We start from the raw sequence: 13247 nt of genomic DNA on the forward strand, positions 1-13247 counted from the left end.
GGAAAGACAACTAAAATCACTGTCCAACAGGCAGTGAAAGCACACAGCTGAGCTTGCATTTACTAGAGGGCAAAGACATCCAAGCTCTGCTACCCTGGCAGTCAAAAAGCAGGAGTGTGGCAAGAAGGTACTGGTGTATGGTGTTTGGTTTAGCTGCAGGAGGCTCAGCAGGACTCTGGTGAGAAAAAACTACACTAACTTGGTACAAAGCTTTTTGAACAAACACAGTCTTGGGGGGGGAGGGGGCGTATATATGTCTCATGTAGTCCCTATCCAATTGCTCTTTGGGAAAAAGTGATGTTAAACAACAGTCAGTCATCCTTTCCTTCCCTCCTGCATTGCATATCCCGTTGCATCATATTTTGTAACAGACTTAAAACTTCCTGGGGAACAATCCATGGACCAGATTTTCAATTGCTGGTGGATATGTAGAAACAACAATACTTTATCAATAGGGTCGAGGTATTCATTAGAATAGCAAGCAGCATGTTCTAATTGCATTAAACTACTCTTTAGAACATTCAGAAGGGCAAAAAGAGCAATAGACAAGAAGTGAGAGAAATGGAACAATATTTGTATTACAGTGAAAGTAGGAAGCAAGCACCTAACAGCTTAAAGAACAGCCATGGCTAACAAGATACAATATCAAAAAATATACCTCTCTAAAGAAATGAAATAAATACAAAAGACTACCTTTTCAAATGGTAGTTTGTATGAAAACATATCAAATTGCAGCAGAAGGGCGTGAGGCTGGAATGTTCCAGAAATCAGGGATGCTGGAACCACCTACTCTAAAAGGCACATAATCCACCTATGCAATAGCTTGCCTATTTTCAGGATGTAATCAAGTGTCAGTGTAACATGGAAATCTTATTTCCTTAATCGATTAGAACAGCGAACTGTATTAAAAAACAAAACAAAATCCAAAACTTTGCATTTTACAGCCTCATGTCCCATTGAATCCATTTTGAAAACAAAATACTGCTCTCAGGTCTTCAATTCTACATGGACAAATTTTAAAATCACTTCAATTTTTAAGAATGCAACACACATAAATACAAAGAGAAATGATTCCTTATCAGAAGCATCCTCAATTGTAGGGAATCAGGGCCACAACATACAATTACTGCATGAGAACATTTCTTCGGTTACAGCTGTTTGGATACAGCAGCTGGGTGGGCAGTTTAGAAAGGACAACAGGAATCATCAAACAGAATTAGAGTAAGCAGACCCAGGCAGTACTGGGGAAAATAAAGTATACAATAGCTAAAGCAAGGCGTGATTAGGGTACACTGACCGGCTTTAGGAATGTGAAAGGATTTATTTTCACAGTAAGCCGTGGGTAGACTGGTTTGGAAATATGTTTTTGTTCTAAGTTCATACTGAGGTTTTAAGTTTCAAAAAGAAACTTTTTTGAACAACTCCATTTAGCACTAACCCAGTCTGCTTTGATCTGCATGTCATCATTACTTTGAAGGAGCTAAAACATGCCAAAGACACCCAGAAAACACTGTCTGGTTTTGCTACAAATTGTATAATTCATACAGAAGTTATTCCCAGGAAACACATGATTTGGGGGTTTCGGATTTCTTCCCTCTCACTCATGAGTAGATGCTAAAACTGAGAACCTTTGTACATTTGCCAAGTAATGACGGACATAATAACTCCTTATGGCTACTGTGATACCACAGCCTACAAAACTGAAGTTAATTCAGTATACTTTTAAGACTTGTGACTAATTTAGCAGAAACTTGACTCGTTCTCTTCTTAGAAAACCGTATGAATAGCTGAACCAGAAAGGGGGGGGGGGGGGGGGGGGGCACAGATAAAAAAAAGTTAACCGATCATCTTCTTAAAGATTGATTTTAAAATTCTGGTTCTTCATACTGATTCCTCATTCATTGTACACATAACAGGAATACATGCAGAAAAAAAAAAATCAACAGGATTTCTGAATTGAGCTCAGTGAGAGTGAACTTAAAAGGCATTTCTGTGGAATAAAGACCAAATCAAAAGGCACTTTACATTGAGTTTGCAGTAAAATTATGTGACTGTTTTAGTCAGGTTTGCTTATTTTACATTGTAATAACATCCAGGGTAACAAAGAGACCCAAACCCCCAAATTATCTCTTTTTAGTTAAACATTACAACAAAGTATTTTATACTGGAACATGCTGCCTGTCTAACTCCCATTCCAGACAAATAAATTTAACTTTCTATTCCTTTATTAAGTAAATAAATATAAACCTCAGGCAGCTTGCTTATGAGAAAGTCTGGATTTATGAATTTGGAAAAAAAAAAAAAACAACAAAAAAACCCCAACATCAAGAAACAAATAAAACCAGAATAAGCCTGTATTCCAATTACAATTATACATTTATTTCATTGCCTGAAAGGATGCACAAGGAATCAGGCTACTTCTGCACAGCAGGAAAAAATTTTAAAGTCATAGTACGGAAAAAAAAAACCCAATATTATTTAAAAATAAAAAACTGGAAAAAGATATCTCATTCAGAATTAGTCTATTTAATTACAGACACATGTGATATTCAAAGCACTAAAGTAATCACTAAACTAATCACCTCAAATCTTTGACTATGCAGAAGTCAGGTTAAAAAACAGGGTTTGAGCCATATAGTAGAACTTATATAAGATAATCCTATTGTTCTCTTCTATGAGGCTCCACAGCCCTCTGGGCCACGTGCTTCTGCTGGGCCAGGACCAGTTACATGCAGAGGAGGGCGAAAATGGTTGGTTGTGCAATCATATCATCTGATATGGAGCAAGCAGTTATTTACGTTGGAAGGAACCTCTGGAGGTCAACTGCTTCAATCCTCTACCCAGGGCAATCTTCAAAGCTTCAAAGGCTGCTCAAGGCCATTCCCAGTTAAGTTCTGAGTAATCTCCAAGGATGGAGATCTCACAGCCTCTTGGGACAGCTTGTCCCAGCATTTGACCATCCTCACGGTGTGTAAATCTCTTCCTAATGTCTAATTGAAACATCCTTTGTTGGAACATTTTCTTTTGCCTCTAGCTCTGTCACCTGGCTCCTCCAAGAAGAGTCTGGTTCTCTCTTCTCTGTACCTTCCTGTTGATAGAAAACAAGACACACACACCTCCCGCCCAAGTCTTCTCTGAACACTGAGGACACCCAGCTCTTCCAGCTTCCCTTAAAAAGAGAAAGCATTATGGGCTCCTGCCCCCTAATCATCTTGGCAGTCTTCCTCTAGACCATTTAGCATCCCTCCTATACTGGGGAGCACAGAACTAGACACTGTTTCAGCTGCAGTCACACAAATGCTAAGCAGACAGAAATAATCACCTCTCTCAGCTACCAACTTCATTCTTGCTAAGTAAAGGCACACTGCTGACTCACATTCAGCTTGCTGTCCACCAGGAAAGCGATGTCATTTGCTGCAACGTCGCCTTCTAGCCATCGGTCTCCAGCCTGTACTACTGCATAGGGTTATTCTGTTTCAATTGTCAGACTCTGTTGAATGCCACGAGGTTCTTGTCACCCCATTTCTCCAGCCTGTCGAGGTCCCTCAGCAAAGCAGCCCTGCCCTCCATCACACACAACTTGGTGTCATCCACAAGCTTGCTGACGGTGCATTCCATCGCCTCATCCAAGTAGTTAATGAAGATTATAAATGCAAAACTGCACTATTTAATCTTAGTGAACACTAATTATCATGTCCTGAAAAGGATAAAGGACTTCCAAGTAGTTTAATTTTAACTAATTAACAGGTTGGTAAATGGGACATTAGAAAGAACTTGTATTTCAATACACAAGCCACCAAATAAAGCCTCTTCAGTATTTTTTTAATGGCCAGTTTGCGCTTGGTGACTCATCACAATAGCTCCAATGAAAGATTTCTCTCCAACACATCCTTCTAAATATGGAGAACTAAATCCATAAAGTATCCATGTCAGTGACTCTCAACAAGTCAGGGACAAGGGCCTAAATTAGCAGCCATTGTATATTTGTACTGCAACAAGCTACTGAGCTGTTAGTAATGTCTCAGTACTGCAGGCTGTGTACCTCCATATACAAGCTTCCAGACAACGCAGGTAACTGGAGTTCTTTCACAAAGAACAAACGCTTTATCTTAAAATTGTATATAACTCACAATGCTGCACAGGCCTAGATTACTTGGTATTACAATTTTGTAGCAGAACTATTTCTAGAGAATAAATGTGTCAGATCATTGCTGAAGAATCACATGTTCTGCTATCATGAAGTCTAATATATAGCTGTCTCTCAAGGTCTGAGCTTCAAAACACCGAAATCCTCACCTTATGGGTACAGAGATAACTTCAACTATTTTGCAAACGTGAATGAAACTGCATCAGTCAATAAGTTCTTTAAACAGTTAAAACACATAACCTGCATTATTAGCACAGCTGGAACTTTGGTCTTCATAGTTTAGTAGCTACACACTTTTGCAGTTTCTTCAAGACACTGATGAAATTCACCATTTTGATAGACTAAACAAGAAATTTTCTGGGCTCTACTCTGCCAGGACATTTCTACATGCCTATCTGTAGTCTTTCAACATAATAGAGAATTAACTGGAGATTAATACATTTGCTTGTTCCCCAGCTGCTTAGAGATCTAGAACACAGCAGAGCCACATGGATTTAAAAGAAATCCTAAAAATGTAGCAAGTCTGCAAGTAATTTACACAGGCAAGGTTATAAGGAAAAGAACATTTCAGAGGAAAATTCTGTTGCAACGGCATTTACAGGTTGCCACTGCTGAAAATTAGTCCTGATGTGCATCCAGTCTTCCATATATTATCTTTTATTTTTATATTTTACACACACAGTATCTAATAAAAATACAAAGAAAAATACACAACTCCATACCGCAGCAGTACAGTGACAATCAAACCCTTAGTAAAGAGAAGAGTTCATTAGTAAATTACAACAGCCCTAAAATTCCTATTCTTAATTCTATAATAGATTTTAATAGAACCAGTATTTAATATAATGGTAGTGCAAAAACATAGACAAGTATATATCATGATCTTTTCTCATAATTTTTCAGCTATTTCTCCAAAGGCTGGTTCATAACAGGAAATACTGCAATTATCATTATTATCAGTGCTTCATCTGTGCATCCTAAAAAAATACACTCTCGCTTTTTAATACAGTAAGATTTCGAGTTTCTACATAACAGCTTTGACAGAAATATACGATTTGTAACTTTGCCTTCAAAATTCCTACTAGAAATCCATTTGAAATAAAAGGGGAAGGGGGGGATTGCTACCCCAATTAACATCTGTGAAAGCTCCTTGAAGAGGAGACCTTAAGTGGACTGTAAGCACAGCTCAAACTAATAAATATAACAAATACGATTTTCTCCACTAAGTTATTTAATTTGTAGTAATTTACAATCAGGACCAAAACCAGTTGCACGCAAACAGGACACGATGTCACTTAAAGTACCTGCTATAAGAATGAGCAGGGTCTGTTTTTAAAACAGAATTATATTTATAAACTAGAAAATCTAATTCTTTTCTATGCTAAATTCCAAGAATAGTAATCATCAGGTGAAGTACTTGGGGCAGAGAATCAGTTTCCAACTTACGTTTACATTCAAAGGCAACTGAACACAGGGTATATAAAACACTCAAGAAATATGCCATTAGTATATACATAATTAGCATTATATATGTTAACTTTAAGTGTATTTTCCCAGAAATAGCTTTGAAACCTCCAAAGCTGTATCTTTCCTCAAGTCATCTTTTATAAAAAAAAAAAAAAAAAGATGGGGGGGAGATCACCAATGCTCCTATAGCATATTTTTCAAAAGTCAGTATTTTAACTGTTTAAGAAAATTACTGCAGAATTAAACTGCGTAAGAATTTCCACAATCAGCCACAATCATCCTTTTACCACTTTTCAAATAAGTTATCTCACAGCTGACATAATCTATCAGAGTCTAAGTCAAACCCAGTCAAAACAAAATTATGTTTTCCTCTCTATAACCTTTAATTTTATGTTAATTACAGCTAAATCTTAATTCAGGCCTTATTCACATAAAAACTTGCCCACTTGACTTAATTTTCCCTTAGTTTATCTTACTTCTTGCTAGTGCTTTGCTTCAGAGCCTATGCAAGACTATATGTCCTTTTTTACATTTTCATCTGCCAAGAACCATTTAGAATTTCTTCTTGCACAGAAGTGCCAAATCACTGACGGTGGTAAAAAAACCAACCAACCAAACAAAAAAACCACCAACACCACAGCGTGTCTAAAAAGGTGTCACCCATCCAATTAACTTCATGAGACAGAGGCATCAGGGAAGTATAACACAGCGTACCGTTATCACGGCAGATGATCCTGAAAACAATCCTGACTCCATAAAAATGTTCTGCAAGGGCAGATCAAAGCTACAAGCCATTCATGTTGTCAACAGAAGAAACAAACTTTTGCTTCAAGAGGTACAACACAACAATGAAACACAAAACAATAATCAGAAAAATAAGAGCGAAAGGCTAGAAAGAAGAAAAGCAAGAAAAGTAAGAACAAATATTCAGAAGCTAGAACACCGTATAAATAAATACAGGGGAAACACCAACACAACACTAAGATAGAACAGCTACTACAAGATATGGCAGAGACACTGTATACAAGAGAAGTAACACAAACTTCAATAGTAGTAGCCAACATGGTTCAAGGATATAAACAAACCTCTTTAATAAGTTATACTTTTGTTAAGTTGCATAAATGGAGAAGAATTTAAATGCATGAGATCTAAAGATACTACATGAAGAAGAAAATATCTGCCTCCACGAAATGTATTTTAGTACCTTAAGTTAATCCAGAATTTGAAAACAAGCAATGGACCTTTTCTTTAATAAGCATTTATTATCTTCCTACCTCTGATAATGACTCCTGAAAAAAAAAAAACCACACTTAAATATAAGAACTTACTCCACATTACAGAAAAATGGCCCAAAATTACAAACATTTCTTAAAGTTATATGTAGGAGGTGTAAATCACAAGTGGTGATTTATGTAAATCACAAGTGGTGATTTACTTTCTTGCTTCATAGAGAGAATAACCTACAACCAACTGGTCTCTTCGACAGCAATACAACTCTCTTTAGGTTCTTTTGGTTCTCAAAGCCTATTGTCCAGTTACTAGAAGTCAAGGTTCTGAAACAAAGTTGTATTGTATACAGTCTTGCAGACGGTCCAGAAATCGATCATTCTTGATCTTTTCCCCTAAACTGTGCTTTATTTCAGTATGCTAAAGTGAGAGACAGTTATGCCTTTGCACTTGACTGTGAACTGTAAATATAAATGGAACAGTTCAGATCATTCCAGCAAACTTAAGGATTCACTCAAAATACCACAGTGACTTGGAAATGCCTAGACTGTATTTTTGACCACAGTCTTTATTATAGAGCAAGGACTAAGTGGTTCACAGCAGTTTAAAAATACTGCTTTAAAATGAATATACACCATTTGGCTACCACATGACAGTCCTTACTGCATGGAACTTGGCGACTGCAGTATTTCCAAAAGTCTTTTTGGTTTATTTATTCATATGCTTCTGGGGTGCTATTTTCACAATAAAAGCATATGTCAAAATTGAGTACCTACTTTTTGTTGTTAATTTTGTTAAGAGAGAAAAGGAAAACCTAAATGCAGCAAAGAGATACAGAGAAGTAGCAGCCAATAACTAAGTTTCTACTTCCCAGAACACTATATAGCATGGCACACTACATCACAGAAGTTCTTCAGGTATATCAAAATGTGGCACAAGCCACTGGGAAATTCCCTTAAGTAGTGAAAATCCCCAAGAGATTTAATAACGTTTTCTCCAACATAAAAGCCTGCACATAAGAACTATTTTATATGCAACTAATAATACACTGCCTCAGTTGTCATGATGTAATATTTAAACCACACTAACTTACTGTCAAAGAATAACATTACTATAATGCAGGCTGTGTGCAAACATTGATTCCTAGGTGCAAGTTTACACACCTACATAAAACTTACTTTTAGAGAATTCATTTTGGCCGCTCACCTTCCTTGTCAGCACAGAACTCAACAAGAAAAGTTACAAAAGGAACTCTACAGACAACACTGTCACGCAGCTGCTCCGTAAAGCCACCCCAGCCAGGAAGGATCCCAGGCATTCAGCAGAGAGGCCCTTTTCCTGCAGTAATCCATTTACAACCTGTTACCATATTTTTACGGCAATTATCCTTCAACAGTCATCAGAATTTATGTGCTTTAAATATAAATCAAAGCAAAACCACTAAATGAAAATATCTCTTAAGCAACTCCAACAAAACCCCTTAAAGAGAATTCAAGGATACTAGCAGTACTACAAATTAGCTTTAGGTCAAAAGAAGCGTTTGCCTTATCCAAAAACATGGTGATTCTCTTGTTTGGAAAACAAGAGAGTTAAGGATGCACATAAATGTGAATTTGAAATGTTAATCTGTATAATATATGAGATGTTAAGCTATATAACATGAGACATTCGCAATTTCTGAAAATTACTTTCCATTACTGAAAACAAGAACATGGGAAAAGGACTGGAGAAATAACAAGGACTCCCTCAGACCACCTCTGCACAGCAGTAAGAGAAAACCCTGGCTGATTTACAGAGACACCTATTTTATTTCTTTTTCTTTTCATAGTACAATTTAAGATATGTAAGACTATAAGAAGCAGAAAGTAAGGACTGTACTGTTAACAAAGCATGGAGGGTAAAGGAAATTCGGAAAACACTTTAAAAAAAGACAACAAAGCAAGTGACTAGTATCTATTTTTCTCCAAAGTGATTTTTGGACTAATAAACTGAACATATTCTGCCATTGCTACACCTATTTGTATAGCACTCCACTTTGAGTATTTTTTGAGATGAGACAGATAAAACAGATACACATATACATATAAAAACATAAATTAAGACAGCCTGGAATGCAAAACATACTATTTCGCTGATACTAGAGAAGACAATTTAACATTCCTCAGAAATAAATCACAGAATCACAGAATGGTTTGGGTTGAAAGGAACCTTTAAAGATCATCATGTCCAACCTTCCTACCATGGGCACAGGCATCTTTCATGAGATCAGGTTGCTCAAAGCCCTGTCCTACCTGACCTTGAACACATCCAATGTTGGGGCATTCACAGCTTCTCTGGGCAACCTGTTCCAGTGTCTAACCACCTTCATCATAAAAAATGCCTTCCTTATAGCCAATCTAAATCTACCCTCTTTCAGCTTAAAGCCACTGCCTCGTGTCCTGTCACTACAGGCCTTGGTAAAAAGTCTCTCTCTGTCTTTCTTGTAAAGTCCCCTTTATATGGTGAAAAGCCGCACCAAGCTCTCCCTGGAGCCTTCAGTTCTCCAGGGTGAACAACCCCAATTCTCTCAGCCTTTCTTCACAGCAGAGGTGCTCCAGCCCTCTGATCATTTTCATGGCCCTCCTCTGGACCCGCTCCAACAGGTCCATGTCTTTCCTGTACTGGGGACCCCAGAGCTGGACGCGGTGCTCCGGGGGGCCTCATGAGAGTGGAGTAGAAGGGGAGAATCACCTCTGTTTACCTGCTGGCCACACTTTTTATGCATCCCAGGATACGGTTGGCTTTCTGGGCTGCAAGTGCACATTGCTGGCTCATGCCCAATTTGTCACCCACCAGTATCCCGAAGTCCTTCTCTGCAGGGCTGCTCTCAATCCATTCATCCCCCACTCTGTACTGATACTGGGGATTGCCCTGGACCAGATGGAGGACCTTGCGCTTGACCTTCCACAATAGCAAACAAAGACTATCTTTACTGGTTCCACTTCAAATCTGGAAGACGTTTAGAGGTTCTGAAAAGAAATAGTCATTTTTAAACATTAGGTAGACTTCTCCATCTTGAACTTGTAATGTAATCTTGCATGAAATGTCCTTTTCTCCTGAAATTTACACGTATGGGCAACTTCAAAAACGCTCCATGGAAAAGTATGTGGCGTGTATTTTGGGAGGGAGGAGGTAAAGCAGTAACAGTCTTGTCTGATGACGATGGTGTTGAAAACACAACTTTCCTTGTCATTTTGAACATTTTGGAATTCCCACAGTGCTGCTCTTCAGGCAAAACAGATATCTCTTTGCTATGTATCATTATCAATTATGCAAATATAGTAATGTGATTAGAAACATAACTGGTTCAGCACACACATTTGTAACCTCCAGCTTCTCAATTTTCTTTCTTACTGGCGTGAGTCACCTTAGCAAAGGCGACAAAATTTCAAGACTGACAACAGCAGAGAGCAACTTCAAGTTTTCAGATTCCAAGGTGAAGTTAATTAACTAGTCAGGTAAGGGTAACTACATGACATCTCAACAGCAACACTAAAACAGAACAAAACAAACCAAATGAACAAAAACCACCCTAAAACCACACATACACAAAACAACAACAAAAAAACTAAAAAATGAACAAAAAAATAAAACAAAAACAAACAAAAAATCACCACAAACCGTGCTAGCCAAACAGTTAACAATTAATAAACAAAGCTCTATTACTGAAACAAAAAGCAATGCAGTGCTAATCAATCACAGCAGAGGTGTCACAGACCACTGGGTGAGAAACTGCTCAGGACAGATTAAATCAGCCATAGTGTTAACAAGGTCTTCTATAGTGAACAAAGACATAACGACATTTTCTAAACCCATTTTTTTTAATAGCTGTTCCACTGAACAAAAGCTGACAGCTGTAGAAGGCATTCCCTTTTAAATGTGCATGTTTAGTTTCCTTCAATTTTCTGGAGTGTGTATGCCTGACATGAACATATAACAAACAGATATGTGTAAACTTACACACCTAATAAAACTAGGAAACCACATTATTTCAATAAGCTTAATCATGTACTTACATATGTACATACCCAGTCCTACCTAGACATGTATAGCACAAGTAAAAATTAGAGGAACTACGTAAAACTCATTTGCATAATTTTTGTCTTTTGGCTACTGATATTATTATTATTAATAATAATATTATTATTATAGTGCCACTGTTGTTCTTTTTTTGTTTTCTTTTTTAAAAATTAATTTTAATTCGTAATATTCTGCTGATGCATATATATGAAGACTGGGCACCACCAACATTGTTTAGCTTTTTAGTAGATTTCTAGTAATATTTTTATTCAGGCATAATACCTTGTATTATTAAAATATTTTATTCTTTTGTTTAAGGACTAAACTAAAACTTGTTAAAGAAAGAATTGCTTGAGCACAGGACCACAGAAAGTCTTGGAATTAAAGTTTCCAGAAGCTTCTACTGTAATTTGGTCTCCTACGTGTAAGGACAGTCATTTACTCTTTGCATGTCCAGGGAAAAAAAAAATTGCTCTAAATTCTACCTCTTCACTTCTTTGTAGACACCTCAACTAAATAAGCCACATGTTGTTAGAAGTTGAAAAATGCTGTTGCTTTCCATATGACTAAAGCTTTTTTTTTTTTTTTCCCAAGCAAGAAGAGTATTTTCCCCCTGTACCCAGGAGAGATTAAAGAAAATTAATCCACCACGCTTCATATTGAAAACCAAAGAGATGAAAGTAAGGATAAAACACCCATGTGCTTAAGGAAGAAACAGTCTCTTTGCATTGCTAACCTCTACAGCTAATAATTCTCTCAAAAGTGGTCTCTCTCTTTAGGCAATGTACTTAAATTACAGTACACCTACTGGTGTTATGTCTACAACTAAAACTCCATTTCTGGAACCGGTGAGCACAGAAATGCACTCAAAGAATAAAGCAAAATCGACGATGGTTAGTAACGATGGAGGGGTCCACGCAAACAATTTAGGCTGTAGTATTAGTGCCTTACTCTGCAGAGCGTGTTTGTGACTCCACATTTCCTGCGCATACCATCTGAACTGTAAATAAAAGACAGACTGAGCAGTCATGAATTATCACGGTTCTTCATTTTTAAAAGCTGCCCAATTTCCAGTATGTGTTTAGACATGCCTGGGAGAGTGAAACTGCTACTTACATAAAACTGTTACAGTATCAAGACTCAAATTTTTCGCTGAGAAAAAAATAAAAAATTAAAACCCGAGATTGTGAGCGGTCCACTTCATTCAAGACGGTTCAGGACGGCGTTACCCAGCCTGGAAGCAAGGTTACGCTGTCCCAGCGCGCCCAGCAGCACACGCTCCCGCTCTGGCCGCGCACACGCTTCCCCCCTCGCCGTCAAGGCCGGATTTCCAGGCTAGGAGCAAGGCGGGCATGTGCTCAACGGCGGCAGCCGGCTGCAGCCAGGCCATCGGGCTGCTCCAAACTTTCCGAGGGTCCCGGCCGAGGAAGCCGCGGCGCTGCCGCCACCGAGCCCCCCGCCTGCCCGCCCGGTTTCGGGCGAGGCCCCCCGCACTCCGCCACCGCGGGGCGCGGCGCCGGCGAGACCCCGGGCCGGAGGCGGCCCCTCTCCCCTCCATAAACAGCCCAGCCCGGGGGCCCGCCGCCTCCCGCCATTACGCTTCCCCACAGCCCCCTGCCCGCCGGGGCCCGCGCTGCCGGGGGCCGTCCCCACACCGGCAGCGCCGCCGCGCCCGGTGACGGCCAGCCTCGGTAACCTGCGGCTTGTTTACCTCCGCGGGCCGGCGCTGCCCTCTGCTCTCGCCTCACGGCCCCGCTCCCCTCGCCTGCCGGCGGCGCCGAGGAGCTGAGGCGCCCCCGGAGCGGCCTCCCGGCCCGCCCCACCCGCGATGCGACGGGCTGCCGACGCCCAGATGTGCAAAGTCTCCGGCTGCGCCCGCGGCCGGACTCGCCTCGCCCTCCCGCAGCCCCGCGGACCCCGCCCGAGCCTCCCCAGGCGGCGCCGAGATCGCCGCCAGCGGCGCGGGGCACTCACCGGCTCCTCACAACGGCTCTCCCCGGCCCTCCCCGGCGCCTCCGCGCCCGCCACCCAGCGCCTCCATTCGCTCGGCGGCCGCTCCTCTCTGCCTGTCCCCCGCTCCGCTCCGGATACGGCGCCCTCTGGAGTGCCCGCTGCGGCCCGCGGGCAGCCGGGGCCGTCACTCGGTGGCCGAAGCGCTGGGGAGTGCCCGCCCGGCGGCGAGGCTCCCTCCCGCGCAGGGCGTTGCGGCTGCCGCCGTCTCGCTGCCCCTTTGTTCGGCGGCGGCTCCCGGCGGCGCGGCGGCGCTGACAGCTGCCGGCGGCGCTCCCGGGCCCGGGCGGCCGCTTCACCTCAGCGCCTCCCCGCCTGCCGGCAGCGCCTCATGCTC

At 40.8% G+C, this 13247-nt stretch overlaps 1 protein-coding gene across 4 annotated transcripts in view; it reads right to left on the reverse strand.

Moving 5' to 3' along the window:
- The window catches only part of ANKIB1 (ankyrin repeat and IBR domain containing 1), a 96264-nt gene extending 83147 nt beyond the window's left edge, over nucleotides 1-13117 (reverse strand). For 2 of the 4 annotated variants that reach the window (XM_082308303.1, XM_082308300.1), the window contains exon 1: nucleotides 12875-13117. The gene's annotated coding sequence lies outside the window, so the exon portion shown is untranslated. Of the gene's footprint in view, nucleotides 1-11851; nucleotides 11901-12611; nucleotides 12691-12874 lie in introns of those variants that run through there. The other 2 variants (XM_082308302.1, XM_082308301.1) reach the window with 2 other exon arrangements.
- Nucleotides 13118-13247: the final 130 nt, after the last annotated feature.

The sequence above is a fragment of the Platalea leucorodia genome, assembly GCF_965183815.1.
Source record: "Platalea leucorodia genome assembly, chromosome: 1".
NCBI classification, from domain to species: Eukaryota; Metazoa; Chordata; class Aves; order Pelecaniformes; family Threskiornithidae; genus Platalea; species Platalea leucorodia.